This window comes from Apis cerana, linkage group LG10, assembly GCF_029169275.1.
Source record: "Apis cerana isolate GH-2021 linkage group LG10, AcerK_1.0, whole genome shotgun sequence".
NCBI classification, from domain to species: domain Eukaryota; kingdom Metazoa; phylum Arthropoda; class Insecta; order Hymenoptera; family Apidae; genus Apis; species Apis cerana.
Window position 1 is genome coordinate 3,082,440 of NC_083861.1, and position 15,016 is coordinate 3,097,455.

The 15,016-nt window shown below is 42.7% G+C and overlaps 1 long non-coding RNA gene across 5 annotated transcripts; it reads left to right on the top strand.

The window, feature by feature from the left end:
• Window positions 1-3,154: 3,154 nt before the first annotated feature.
• Window positions 3,155-11,235, top strand: LOC114577610 (uncharacterized). Of its 5 annotated transcripts, none has more exons than XR_009831518.1 (7): window positions 3,155-4,035; window positions 4,127-4,174; window positions 5,481-6,585; window positions 6,829-6,905; window positions 7,257-7,577; window positions 7,698-9,716; window positions 9,792-11,235. It is a non-coding gene; the product is annotated as an uncharacterized LOC114577610 (long non-coding RNA). The 5 variants fall into 5 exon arrangements; XR_009831519.1 differs by having other exon boundaries at window positions 7,698-9,689; XR_009831515.1 differs by lacking the exon at window positions 9,792-11,235 and having other exon boundaries at window positions 3,156-3,568; window positions 3,652-4,035; window positions 7,698-8,599.
• Window positions 11,236-15,016: the final 3,781 nt, after the last annotated feature.

Below are 15,016 nucleotides of genomic sequence, written 5' to 3' on the forward strand. Positions count from 1 at the left end.
TGAACGAAAGGATGAAGTATGAAAGGAAGCACGATATATCGATATATCAAATGTATTAAAAATTAAAACGCATGCCACGATATTATTTTTCTTGCACGAATATTCAAATTTTTCTCCGAGTAAGAAGGGAAATATTGATTTAAAAATTTTAATCTCGATCTAATTATATTATATTATATGTAGATAATACAATCGCAATTATAATAATGGAACAATAAAAAAGAAACATCGAGAAGTGAAACTAATGACAAATTCATCGATCGATCTTGAATTCGCAATATTTCACGAGAACGAAATTGCGGTGACCTCGTTATTTGACAAACGATCGTTTCTATTCCGTCGAACAATGCCGCGTATCGGAGAAGAAACGGTAACGAGCAATAGATTTCGATATAACAAGCAGCATTCGTCATAGTTTACGTAGAATCGTAGCGTGGATCGTCGGTCGGTTATTTTTCTACTGGTATCGCGAGTCGTTCCATGATCGGATTCGAATATTTTTCCGAGGAAAAACGACAAATGAGAAGGATTGAAATTACTTGTAAGAGGGATGACTGATGTCGTGATCCTTATCCACGGCGAAAATACCGAAGAAAGATACACAACGAAAGAAGTATTGTCGATGTCCATTTCGATCTATCGATACGAGTACGTATGACAAATGGCTATGATATAATATTATTTAACGTTTTTCATTTATTTTGTTTATTCTACTTTAATTTTTAACAGGAACTGATGATTATATTTTTGTTATTTTTTTTGTTTTAATCAAATCAGAATTAAATTATTCACAAACTTATATTTAATATAGAGTATAAACCATAAACTTATTAAATTTATTTGATGATGTTATATATTTCATTTTTGTTTTAAAGAAGCAAAGATTATTTTGTTTCTTGTTAAAGTTAGAACACAAAAAATTAAAAAAAAAGAGATTATTAATATCATATAAATACTTTTCACAAAATTAACATTTTTAATATCATTAATTTTTCTATCAGTGGATCTATAAGAAGATCTTCAAATGTTCTCATATATCCATTTATAGAGAAATTAATAATATTTTGAATAGAAATAAAAATCTATATGATAAAAGATACGTACATATTTATTATATTTTGATCGCACAAGAAACACGCAAAGATTCGCTAAAATTGAACTTTCTTTGATACCAGACTTTGATATAGGCTATAAGAAATCGTGAAGAATAACGTGTTACGCGTGAAGAACTCGACCGTGAAAATTGCGAGACGTAACAGAAAATTTGATCGTCCGTCTGCTCGATTTTCTTGCGTAAAGGGGACGAATTAACTTTGAGGCACCCCTATCGCGGACTCAGCCGTCCCTATCGTCGACCCTTTGATTTTAAGCAATCTCCAAGGGTGACTCGCCACATTCCGATTACAATTTTATTTCCTCCCCGCTGTCTTCGTTCGATCACTCTCGTCGACTAGGGGTTAACTCGTTTTATAGGATGATTCTTTTTTCTTTTTTTTTTTTTTTTTCTTTAGTCCATCAGACCAGTTGCAGACTTCATTTAATTTTCTAAATCACTATTTATTCCAATTTCTTTTAAATTGCGATTCCCTTTCGTGTATAATATTCAAACAGCGCTCTTCTCTCATATGAGGTAAAATTTGAAAAGATTTTTCGCTGCTATTAAGATAATTAATAATGATGTACGGTAATCTCCTTATAAATCACGATATACAGGATTACTGATCTAAATTTTACTTCAATCGTAACGATATTATCTATGTGTTTCTTGTTTCACGATTCAAATAAATAAATAGAACAAGGCTATTTGTTAGGTTTGTAAGAATCCATGCACTTCTTTTTAAATAAATAACATGAACATTCAACATCAACCATTTTTATCGAAGCATCTGTAACAAGAGGGAAGAGAAAGAACATGAAAAAGTCCGCGTAAATTACAAGCGCATCTCATCTCTCCTATCGGCAGATTTATATCCCCGAGTGGCTGTCAAACAAATACGCTGGACTAACGGCTGGTAAAAAGCTCGGTGCGCACACGGATATATGTGTGCGCCCCCTCGGCGTGGAATAATAAAAAAAAAATCAAGATTTCTCACTGTGCACGTACACGAAAATATAAAACGTTGAATTGCTCTATTCTTCTTCGAGTCACCTTTATTATCAAGTAACTCTCAAATTGTTAATCAAAGCGACAAATGCATAATTAGAAAGATTACAAGCAAAATTTTACGATAAAATTCGAGATAAATTTTCTTTCTTTCTTGCCGATAATACCGAATATTTTTCAAACGTAAAACGAAAAACAAAACTTACTTGATCATCTAAGTAGATTAGTAGATTGGCGCGAGTGTGCCTATTCATATTTCGCTCAATAAAAGTCGCGGTTTAACACACAGAAAAAGAACCGGAACGCGTGCACGGTCGCTAAATCGATCGGAAACAAAATTTCTACCGTATCCGGTCCCCGCATCGCGACGTCGTCTATCCCCGCCGCGTTTCTCACGCTTCGAGATCCGTCCCGTAACAAGATCACCGTTACGAAATAATTGCATCCTGTGCGCCAGTCGCGACGAAGCCGCGGCAACCCCTTTTTCCGCGGCTCTTTGCCGCCTCGCCTCCCCTCCCTGCCCGCCTCCTTTTTATTCGCTTGCGCGGCCTTTTATTCGCGTGAGCTGTCCGAAAAAAGAGGGCGAGAGCAGGGTGATTCCGGGAAGCAAGGGCAACAAGAGTGGCTGACGAGTGCGCTGCAAAGTCGTAACGCCGCCGTACCCAACCCCCGATCTCGATCATCTGCCTCCGTCTGTGTGACGCAGCATCCCTGCGGTTTCGAGTTACCCAACACCGCACCGTCTAGCAACCCGTCTGATGATGCTCTAGCTACCACCGAGTGAGAGTTTTTGTTTTGTCTGGCGGACTGGAATGTTTGATGCAACGTCTCCGACCAATTATATCATTATACGCGCGCCGGAGTATGCGGTTTCACTGTGCAACCGTGCACCGACGAAATATTCGACGGCCTTGTCGCAAGTTAATTGGGATCGTTTGGTTTATTGGCGATGGATGCTGTACGTCGGACTGAGATAGATAGGCGATTCGTGTTCTATCGTATAATTGCGATTCTTTCTTACATAAAAATTATAAAAATTATATCAAGGATATTGTCTTTTTTGTTTATAAAATATTAACGCTTTAAACTGTTATTATTCAAAATTTTCCATTCAAATTCAAACCAATAATACACTTTCTCCCATCATACCATTCAAGTTCCATACCCATTCCTGGAAGCCAGACATCCGGACAATCTCAAATACTCTTCCCATCCCTTCCATCGCTTCTCCAAGCTCTCCGAATTCGCACCTGTGACGATCACAAGTTTCATTCAGTCACGCTGCACTTATCTAATCAATCTTGCCACTTGATTTCAGTCTGATCGTGCTATGGATCTTAATTACCGCGTCGAGGAGATCTGGACACATTTGGCCGGACGTTTCATCTGTCCCGTGCTCGTTCATACGTTAAAAAGCGTGGCGAGGCTCCGTTTCAACGGAAGATCCCATTGTGTCGACGCAAGGTTTACATCAACTTGAACAATTCGAAAGATACTCTAAATGGTAGAAGAGCAACATTGAGCTAATTTTTATATTTTTGTTTTAGAAAGATAATCTCGATATATCTCTATGTACATGTTGTCGAATTCCTTCGCACACGCGTCGATTGTTCGACCGTGAAACTTTTGGACGCCTGTCTTGGCGCGTGCAGGTGCGTGCACATGCAGATGACGGCGTCCAGTGCGCACACGAGCGTTAATTGAAACAACAGTTAGACCCGGTGAATCATTTAATTAAGCGGATTCCGAACGAGTCGCGCGACGCCGCGTCGTCTGGCGTCATTTCGATCTAATTACCACGCCGGGGCTAAGTGGCTCCGGTGGATTCGCTGAATGCCTCGCGACGAGCGTCTTTTTAAGTGCCGACGGTTACAAGTGCTCTGTCTGCCTCCGCGTTATCCCTTTCTCCGTCCTTTTCCGGTAGAAAAGCGGTAAGACGAGATACGTGGGTTAGTATATGAACATGTAATTATTGGTTTTACCTGTTTGGCCTGATCCGTTCTTTTGTCTGGTTTTCTTTAGGATTGTGTAGTTAACGCGGCGTGAAAATTGGCCGAGTAAATGGGAACGGTAAGTGATTGAATTATGCGAAACAGTTTGGTAAATTTTTGTGAGAGACAGTAATTAGATAATAAATATGTAAATATGAGATCGTTCATAAGAAGCACGAATTTGTAAATCGATAAACTCGTGGAAGTTTATTTTATTATGTATCGTTCAGTTTTAAGTTGAAAATAAGAATTTACACATTTACTTACTTCTGCTGCGAATAATAATATAGTAAATTCGAATAAATGGATGAATATTTCATTGATATATCGAGAAAAAGCAATCTTTCTATTTTTCGATTTCGTTTCTCAATTGTGCGACTCTTGCGAATGCAGGAGCATTAATCTCATTCTTAACGAGTTTATATAAAACTCGATAGCGTTCGTGCTTCCTGTTTCATCGGAGAAGGGCTTGTTTCCTGTAGTTTGATCGCTCCCTTCGTGGCCTCTTCCAACCCCATTTAGAATCGTTGTCTGAAACGAACCCTCTGCCACGATAATTTGATTGCTGCGCCATCCAGGCCAGACCCTAGCCCAAAATTCGTAATCGCAGCTGTGCAAGCGTTCGATTCTATCACATGTATCTATCTGGTATGGAAAAAATATTTTTGGTCAAAATATTGAATTTTTCACGATTTTAATAGCCACCTCGACGTATAATCATAGCAGTTAAAATCACCACACAAATCAATAATAACGACAAAATTATCTATTGAGAATATATAATATTAAATCGAAAAACAATAAGCCATTTTCTACAATTGTAAAATTTTATTTTTTTTTAAATTTAAGCGAGAAATGTTGCGTTTTTAATTATCAATTATCGCAATACAACAAGAAAGGTATGACCCGTTATTCGAACAAGATCGTTGGAATCGTGGACACAGAAAGCTCTTAATATTCGTAGAGGCGACTAAACGTCATAAAGCCTGGTACGCGCTAATCATCATAATTTGCAAGGACGTCTAGCCGGTCCGTCGTTGAGGCGACGCCTCTCGTAATTCGAGTGACAACTGACGGTCGTCTACGCGTTAAACGCTCATCCCGGTGCCACGATCCAATCTCATCCGAGGAGGAACTTTTTTACGAGAACAAGAGAGGTCACGAGACGGCGGCAGCACGTCTCTCTTTCTCTCGTACAGCTTTTTCTCCGCTCTCGCTCTTTTTCCCCCCTTTGTCGCGTCTCTTTCTCACTCTCCGCAAATTACGTAGAAACCGTGGCTTTCTTCCAGACATTTTTCTCGCTGCCCCGACAGTACAAAATGAATCACCTTTCCCGCTCATGGAACAGGAATTTATACATCGCGCCTCATTTCTCTTATTTACAGATGCATTTGCGTAAATTTCCAACCCTTTCTCCTTTTCCCTGCCCCCTCGACAGTCTCTCGACGGTTTATTCGCGATCTGTTGGCTCCCCGGTAATTCTAGGGGAATCCCTCATCTTGTCGCCGTAAGGTATTCGCCGGTGAAATCGTCGACAACGAGGAATCGTAAAAATGACGGAAAACGAAGTCGCCATTGTTTTTAACTCGTCTCGCGTTTAGATCATCGCCGATGGTGGATCTTTCCCCACCGAAGAAACGATTCGTTAATGAGATCGAAAGATCCATGTTCCTTTTCTCTTGCTTTGCCTCTGCTCTATGATTCAAAAAACAGAGATGTTTTTAAATGAGAAACAGTTTCGCTTAAAGCGTCATTTTTCAAGTTTGTTAAGTTTGAAGTAATATTACACCTTAACTCGATTGCGCCATCTATCGAAGACTAGAATTTTCGCAATGGCGGTGATCTTGATTATCGCTCAACGCGATTATTAAGAGCGAGAAAGCTTAGCGACGCGATGTCTGCGATGAAAAAGAATGCACCGTGGCAGAGGAAAGGCTGGTAAAAGGGGGAGATCCGGAGCAAAAGACGCAACTGTCATGAATGAAATGCTGCTTACCACCTATTAATATCCATCACCTCCTACAACGGGTGTCGCCAGCCTCATAACGCCACTCGACTCTCAGCAGAACATCTTCACGCGAGATTACTCGTCGTTGCTGTATAGTCGTTTCTTCCTGCGGCGTAGTTTTACGCAACCGCGAGGAACAATCTCGCCTACGTTACCTTTCTTTCCTTCTTTTTCTCTCCTCTCCTCTTCTTTCCTTCCTTCCCTCTCTTCATTTACGTCGGTACCGTGCCCGCACAACGAACAGGCGAGAAAGAAGCGAAGGTGTGCACGTACGAAACGAACAAGGACGAAAGGCGGAGGCGATGTCACGGAGTGTTTTATTTACCGAGCGGGAAAGCCTAGACTTTGCACTACGCCACCGGTGCACGACACCCCCGCGTGTCTTGGAACGCTTGTGTACAAACACTGCGTCCACACGAGGATCATCCAACCGTGTCGGTGTGTTTGCTACAAAGCTGCATGGCCGTCGTTGGATCGTCTAGGTATGTAATGGGAAAATACCGGGCGGTAGTGATCGTTGGGTAAACGCGACATCCAGGTCAGATCGTCTGAAGTGCATCGATATCGGTGGAATTATGGTTTTATCCGTGATAATCGAAATTAGGTTTCTTCTACGTGCAAATTTTTGTTTTTCATTTTAATTATTTTAGCAGTTTTAATCAATGAAAAGAAGTTAAGAATAAATTAAGAATGTTTTAAAACTGATTCTCCTTTTTTTCTTTCAGAAAATGATAATTATAAATATTTTAATTTCTGGGAAATTGTAATTTTTAAAACATTGAGCTTCGTAATTGCAATATATGTAAGTATAATGATATAACAAGAAATAGTTATATATTTTTGTATCTGCAAAAATTGTTTTTTTTCATATAAATATTAATATAGAAAAATTAAATTGATCATATTTACCTTTATCTAATATAAAAAAGAAATGAGAAGAAAGAAAAAAAAAAGGTAGGATATATGCACGAATTATTTTTAAAACTTTAAATTTCAAGCATTGCAATTCTATCCATTTATAGTAATTATAAAAATTATGAAATAGATAATAAATTAACGGATGAAAGTTAACAAGTTCTTTAATCAACTTTCTTTAAATTTTCAACGAAACTTCGTTAAAACGCATCTACTAATTGAAACATATATTTTACAGAATTTTGACGATCGGAACAGTTCACCATGGCACAATTCGAAGTAATTATTGTAATGGCAACGGTCTGAAACACGGTAGAAAAATACAAGGCACCGAGGAAACAATTCAGCTGGGAAGAGCCCAACGGGAGCCGTGAACATACACTTTAAAGCTTTCGGAATCTGAAAACGCCGGTTCGTTGGACTTTCTCGAGAATTTGCACGGCGGGATAAAAGAATCGTAAGGTGCAGCGCCGGAACGGTTGAAGCCGCATAAAACGCAAGCCAAACAGTTCTTGTTCCTGGGACGATAAAAACGTAACTCACGCGACACACCGGGAAGGTAATAATTGTTCCCTGTATTTCTTCCGGTGGGCCAGTCCTTTGAAATTTTCATCGCGAAATACGAGACCGTGAAAGGTAGGGACTCGCTGTCATAATGTCGAAATTATTTTTGCCGCAGAACGACCGGTTACGACCAAGTTTTTTCAAGATGCCGTATCTGCGAAACCAATCGCGCCATCTACCCAAGTCGCTCGCGGGAGTTCCCCCAATTGGCGGAGTATGGAATCAACGAGTAACTTCGTTAAGTGCAACGAACGGCGGGAGAATGATGACCTACTAAAAAACACTGTTTTCTAGATTATAATCGCTATTGCGGTTACGAAGCATCTTTCTGATCGAAATTGAACCACCCTTTAGCCCGATGTAAGACTCGTGACGCGTAATTGTTAATTTTTATGTCTGCTGATAATGTCTGCTCGTCTCTGGGAGAGTGCTCGAGCATTTTAACGGTGTTTTGTGTTCGTTAAAACGGACGAGGAATTTTTAATTAACACAGTTTCCGTATAAAGCTAGTCTTTTCTGGTTTTATTTTTGACAATTAACGGGTGTAAATTAAAATGTAGGTACTTTCGAAAAAATTATTTCAACACTTTGTTAACGGTGGAATGATATTCAAACTTATTGTACAGGTGTATTAATTATTTAAGATTTAAAAAGTTCGATACACTTTTTAAGAATTTTAAAAGTAAACATAGATGTTTAATTTTTCAAAAGTGTGTCTTAATTAAACGCTAAAAAGTAACTACAAGAGCTGTGCTAGGATTAATTCAAGAGTCTAATAACCAGTCTGACCATTCTACATCGCACGAACTTTTCTCCGGCCAGCCAGTCATAGAACAAAGTTTCTTATCATAGCATGAACTTATAATAAATCTATTATTCTAATATATAATAAAAAAAAATTCACGATACTTTTGAAATTTCAAATTAAAATTCAAACAGATCCAAAATTACAAGAATACAAATTGACATATTAATTGTTCCTCCAATAAAATTTCTCAAAATTTTTACTTATTCTAAGATCGTTATACAAGCAATACGATATCTTTCTAAACATAATTTCATCACGATGGGAATATACATCAACACAATATGTACCATCGATGCAAAATCAACGTCATCGCATCACCGATCTGCATAAAATCGAAATCAGCCAAGGAGCAGCTTCATTCCACGGAATGTTGTACTATCTTTCGCCCGGCGAATCTATGCGCGACTCGTTTCCCTTGATTAAAGGAATAATCCCCGGAGGGTGGAAGGAGTACACCGCGATCGTGTCCTTTAACGTGGTCGCTCGAGGCCTTGCGGAACGAAGGGAAGAGAAAAGTTTTTCGCGGAAACGAAACTGGCCGAGGGGGGAGGGGGGATCTAGGCAGAGACGAAAGAGAATCGGAGGAAAAAGAAAGGGAAGGAACAGATAGCGAGCAGACGGGCGCGGTCGTGCCGGACGGCATTTTAATAGATTCGCGGGGTTCGAGCGAAAAAGTTGCAAAACAAAATAAATCGGCGTCGCGACAGGTCGGGCCCGCGCTCTCCTCCGCTCTTTCCCTTTTTCTCCTGTTTTCTCCTTCTTCCTCTCGGCTTTTTCCCTACCCTTCGCGCCTCCCTGCTCCCCTGCACGGGACGCGGGTCATGCATATTCACGTGTGGCATTCGTACGCACGGAATTAAGCGGCCGGGGAATTAAAGCGCTTTTCGGCGAGAGCTAGTCCAGGAGCCTTCCACCATCCCCTCCCCCTCCACACCGTGCTCCAGGTGATTACGCGGGGATTTTTCGAGAGACGGCGTTTCTATGGCGGCGCGGTAAGTACAGCTGCGAGAGACCATGCCGCTCGCGCGTCGATTCGACTCGCATTATTCCCCGAGACAAATTGGACTCTCGCGTCCTGGACAACGCTTTTCTTTCTTTTCCTTTTTTTCTATTTTTTTCTCCCTTTTATCGCACTGACGAGACTCTCTTTTAGGAAAATATCCCGTTTCGTTGTACGAGGGATGGTTCCAGTGCTAGTTTCTTGATTCATGGAAAAGGATATTGTGACATTGAGACCACGTCGAGTAGATTCCGATACGACGAACGAGAGAGCGATAACTCTCTCTCCATGGAAAAATGGTTATATATAACATTTATTGTTCCATTGTACTTCAATTTCATTAGATTCTATGATTTCTTCGTTTAACGATTCCACGTTTTATCGTTGGATTTTTTTTCCAGAGAATTTAAAGGATGGATACTCGTTCCATGCGGATAAGTATTAAGCTGTTCTCCGAGTTGGTTGAAAGAATTCTAGCACTTCTGCGCCACTTACGAGCCCGGGAGTAGACAGCAGAGATCTGCATAAATATTCATACCGTTCCCAGTAAAGGCAACAACAAATGTTTTGTCGCGTGTAAAAACGACAGGGACGGGAAGGTTGGGTAGGATATTCCAGGCGTTCGTGAAGCGGGAGAAAATATGAGGAGTAAAAAAAAATAAGATAGAAAAAGCAAGAAGAATCAGAATCAAAAGAGGTTGAAGATAAATTGACAAATTGATCCCGTGGGCCGATACGCGATCGCAATTGCTCGGGACGAATTTCACCCGTAACTTTTACCCGCTCGTTAGGAATCGTCCCATCGTCGACGACGATGCTTGAGCGGAGCGGAGCGCGTAATTCGTCGGCAGCGTGTACACACCATCGCCACGTGATATATACGGTCTCGCGCGTGCTACACCTCGATATTCGCCGCGGAAAGAGCCGCGAGAAGAAGCGCGCGCGGAAGAAAAGGGTGCGGAGGAGCGTGGAGAGGAAGGAGAAATCGCCGTGAGGAAGACGAAGCGTCTGAAATAAGGCTCGAAACCTCAAACCTCCCGGAATCTCCGGCATCGTGCAACTATCACGTCTCCCAACCAACCCGTGCACCTTCCCCCGGCTCACCCTTTCGCTACCTACCCCTGCGTGTGCCACACAGTCGGCCACCCCTTTCTCCGCCGCGCCGTCGCCGCCGTCGTTTTCATCTCTCCTTTCACCCTGCCCCCTCGTCTCACCGTGCTCCTCCCCAACTTGCCCCCCTGTCTCACCCTTCCCATTCGACCGACCGCCCGTCTAGCCGCCCTTCCAACCCCTGACGCTGTGCGCCGCGCCACCCCCGATCGCGTCCCGACGAAACTCCTCGCCACTCCAGACGACAGCGGCTCTGGTAACAGAGACTCCTCGAAACGTCGAACGAGCCCCGTTACGAGAGCGTTTTCTCCTCGTGGATGCGATCGACTCGCTCTCCCCGGCACCCTGACGAAGCGTGCAAGGTCGAGCCGAGAGACCAAGAGGAGGACGAGATCGATCGACTGGTTCCGTTCGACGATCTTGACGTGAATGGATACCATTGAGAAGGCACGTGGTAATTGACCTTTTTTTTCAGTCTGATTTGGAATCCAGGGATACAAGGAGTGTTGTCGAAATGGATACAGCATATTTTCGTTTTTGAGCACAGTTCGAAAAGGGATGTTGTGAAGGGATGATTTTGTTTGCGGTGTTTACAGTAGTAGTTGCGATATATTTTATAGAGGAAGAGGAAAATTATGTAATTTTTGAGAGAAAAAGAGGGGACTTCATTTATTCTTTAATAAATGGAAGAATGTCTATGGATAATTAATTAATTGATCGACCACAAATGACAGAGCAGAGAAGAAATATATTTATATCGCTAGTTTTTGAAAGGAATCTATTGATTTATAATCGCTTCAGTTGTTTAAAAAAAAGCTACTAATTTAAAAAAGTAACTAATTTGTAGCATACTAATAAATTAGATTGAGAATTGATTAATGTGTAAGAAAGAAGAGTCTGATTTTCAAGTCTTCCTTTCCTTCTTTCTTCGGAGGTCCTTCTATTTCACAATTCATCCCTGTCTCACAAAAGAGAGGTCCCGATTAATGAAAAGAATTTATGAAAGAAACATGTCTGAAGCGGCCACGAACGACCACATCCAAAAATAAGAATGCGCTCATTGTGATTTATAGCCTGCGTCACGCGTCAATGTTGGATGATTATGGATGGTGTTAAACGGCAGCTCCCGACGCAGCAGATGTGGTTCGAGCGGTCTACCCTGTACAGCAAGGGAGAAAGAGGAGGAGAACCGTCTAAACCTGCGACCGTGACATTGAAACGTTACGTCGGGTATCCCCCTCACGACGGATGGACAGACAGACGAATAGATCGAAATCTACCTTCACGGTCCTTCGTCCCTTCTCCTTTTTCTTCGATGATTCGGAATCGGGCCTCATAAACTCCTGTTAAATATTCATCGATGATAGAAAAAATCCACAGACGATGTAATGTTTGGAAAAAAAAGAAAAAACCACGTTTACTTTTTTGATCGAAAATCAATTACTTCTTAAAGTGTCATTGGAAATATGATAAAATAGTAATTATTTCTTTATACGCTGAGGAATTATCGTGAAGAAATTAATTCGTGTTTCTTTTCATCGAAAACTAATTGTCAAGGAATAATTATTTTATTCTACTTTGAGGAATCATAACGAAGAGATTGATTGTCAATACTTGGTTCTTTTCACTGGAAAAGAAATTATAGAACGGAAAATAATTTATTTCGTTTTATTCCACGATTATTAAACGATTAATATCTTTCTTCCGATTAAGATCTTCATTTCTTTCGATCGAAAAAGAATCTTATGGGAATGGAAATTTATCATCATTATTTTTATTTATTACGAATAACTGTACTTATCTCGAGTATTGATGATACAAGTGTGGAAGATTGATGTGTGAAAGAATACAAAAGTCATTCTAATTTTGAGATTTAATTCGATTATGTAGCGAATAAAATGAAAACAAAGAAGCAATAGGAAGAATCATGCCTGAGTTTTTGAATATTTCATTACATCGGATCAATTTCTCGATGTATTCAATTATATTTTCATCCAATTGTATAAAATTGTTTTATAACTCAGCCACAATCCATCATAAATTCGGCTAACAACGAGCGTAGCTCAATACGTTCATTTCCCCTTCCCCAGACGCATGCAAAGTCATTACAGGGTCAATCAAAGTCCATTCCCCCGAGAAAGAAAGGTATCGTCCAGCTCTTTCGACTTTCGAACACCATCTATCCAATCTCGACTGGAGCGCAGAACGTTTGAGGCACGGCCACTGAAGCGTTTTGCACGGAATTCGATCTACCCAAGGCACAGTGGGACGTGTATTTATACCTACGGTAGCATGAAAGATTCAAGCGTCACAGAGAATGCACGCGGTTCGCCCAAGTGGACGTCGGCTTTTCGGTTGCGGCGGAACGATCAAGGTGGATACAACAACACCGAACAGAAGTATGTATCCTTCACGACGATCGAGAGGATCGAACCTGACGTGTGTGCAAGATCCGGCCGATACAACACGTCCCGGGGCGGTTCTAACCGGACAAGATCGCGTTATATTCCATCCTGATCGCGGGAATGTTCACTTTCGTATGCGAAAAGGGGAGGGAGGGAGGAGAGGAACAATGGCGTAAGTGGCATGCACGACCGCACAGACAGACGGACGGCCCTGCGGGAAATTGCATTGCACGCATCGGACGGGCACACGGAATTGTGCCTCTGTCTATCTCTTTCCATCGTCGGCCGCCTTCCTCTGTCCGCTCGTCCGTCGTTCCCCGGCCGCGTGTCAGGGCCCCGATGTCCTCCTTCCTGCCCACTTACGATCGTCAACCGGCCACCTGTCCCTGCGTATCCTGCCCACCCGTCCCTGTTCGTTCCTCCTCCATCCGTTCGCCAAGCACCCGACGCTTCACGCTTCCGCGAGAGGCCGAGCGGCAACGCTTGTTCCCGGAGAACGGGTCGCAAATAGACGGCCGAATGGAATTTCCAGGGAACGAATAGGGGCCCACGACGGTGGATTGACCGAGTGGCTGTGCTCCGTTTGATAGGGGATTGATTGAAAAGAGCTGTAAGTAGCCGGGGCAACGGTTCTTCTGTGTTTCGTCATGGGGAACAACAGAGGCATTGGATCGCCTCTGTGCGAGTTGAAGTGGCGGTGGATTGTGACGTGAAACCGAGAGATACTCGAGCCACAACTTTGATTAACAAACTTCCATTGTTTGGGATATTCAGGCTAGTTGATCACGGGACAAAGATCCGGAGATCAACAAAGAGTTTTTGCCCGTCTCAAAGAAAGGGTAAACTTGGCCAAAGAAACGCGCGTAAAGTCGACCGGTCGACCACTCGAACTGTTGTTTCGCGTTACCTCGAACGAGGATTCTCGTTTCTTTTTGCTCCCTTCCTCTCTTGGTACGCGGCCAACGCGTAAGCGTGGAGCAGCGGCTTCTCCTCTCGCGACGTTGATACGCGAGTTTTTCTTTTTCCACGGCGTGTTCCGCGACGTGAACATCGTCGATGAAGATTGTGGCCCGATACCAGGAATCGGGACGTCTTTAACGAGGAAAAAGACCCCCATCTCCTTCTACAGCATAGGAAACGAGAAGCCGCGTAAGGCGATGGCGAACGACGAGGCACCCGTAGCTAGGGACGGACTTGCCTATAAGGAGGCAAAGAGGATGGCAGACGCCCGCTCGTCTAGACTCGCTTCGACTCGACTCGACTCAACTCTCAACTCTCTGCAGTCACTCGATAAAAAACAGTCCGCCGCTTTCCTGGCCGTCCGATGCATTGGCGTACAACGTTGGGGCTTTCTTTCCTTTCGTGCCACCGTTACATTTCAACCCTACCCTACGATCGAACCCTACCATCGTCTTCTCCAACGCGGCTTCTCTTCTCCACTTGCTTCCCAGCCCAACATCAACTCTACTCGATTGTCGTCACCTGCTGTTTACGTAGCGAACGCGTCTCTATTGGAAACAGAAAAAGAGAGAGAGAGAGAGTCACAACTGCGAAGAAATGAAAGAATATCTGTTCTAATTTAAATAACCATATATATATATATACATAAGAGATATCCCCTTTCCAAGGAAAGAAAGAACACCTGACCGGAATATAAACGAATTTGATCAATATAGCAATAAGGAGGGGAAGCTGCATGAATTATGGAAATACAGTGACAATTACGCCGTGCGTGCGTTTCCAGTCTAATCGGAAGCCGGGTTTACCCGTCCAACAGGGACTGTCAGATGGGAATCGAATTCACAAGGCGCAGACGGGCGGCAGGGGCAGCCCACGCGCCGTCCCGTCGTTGCGACATCCTTTTTTGCCTCACGCACGTAATCAGAACACGTGCGCCGGTCGGTCGTCATCGATGCAGGTGCACCGGGCGAACGGTTTGCGCGTTTGCGAGCGGACGCGTGTTGTACACCGTGACCTTTCCCGAAAGCCCATCCCGTCCACCGATCGCGCCAGCTGCAGTCACTGTCTGGCCTCGGGTCTGGCTCGATCTGCCATCGGTGACGTCGATCGTTTCCCAGCTCTCGACGCCAATGCAGAAATTACCCCCTGCG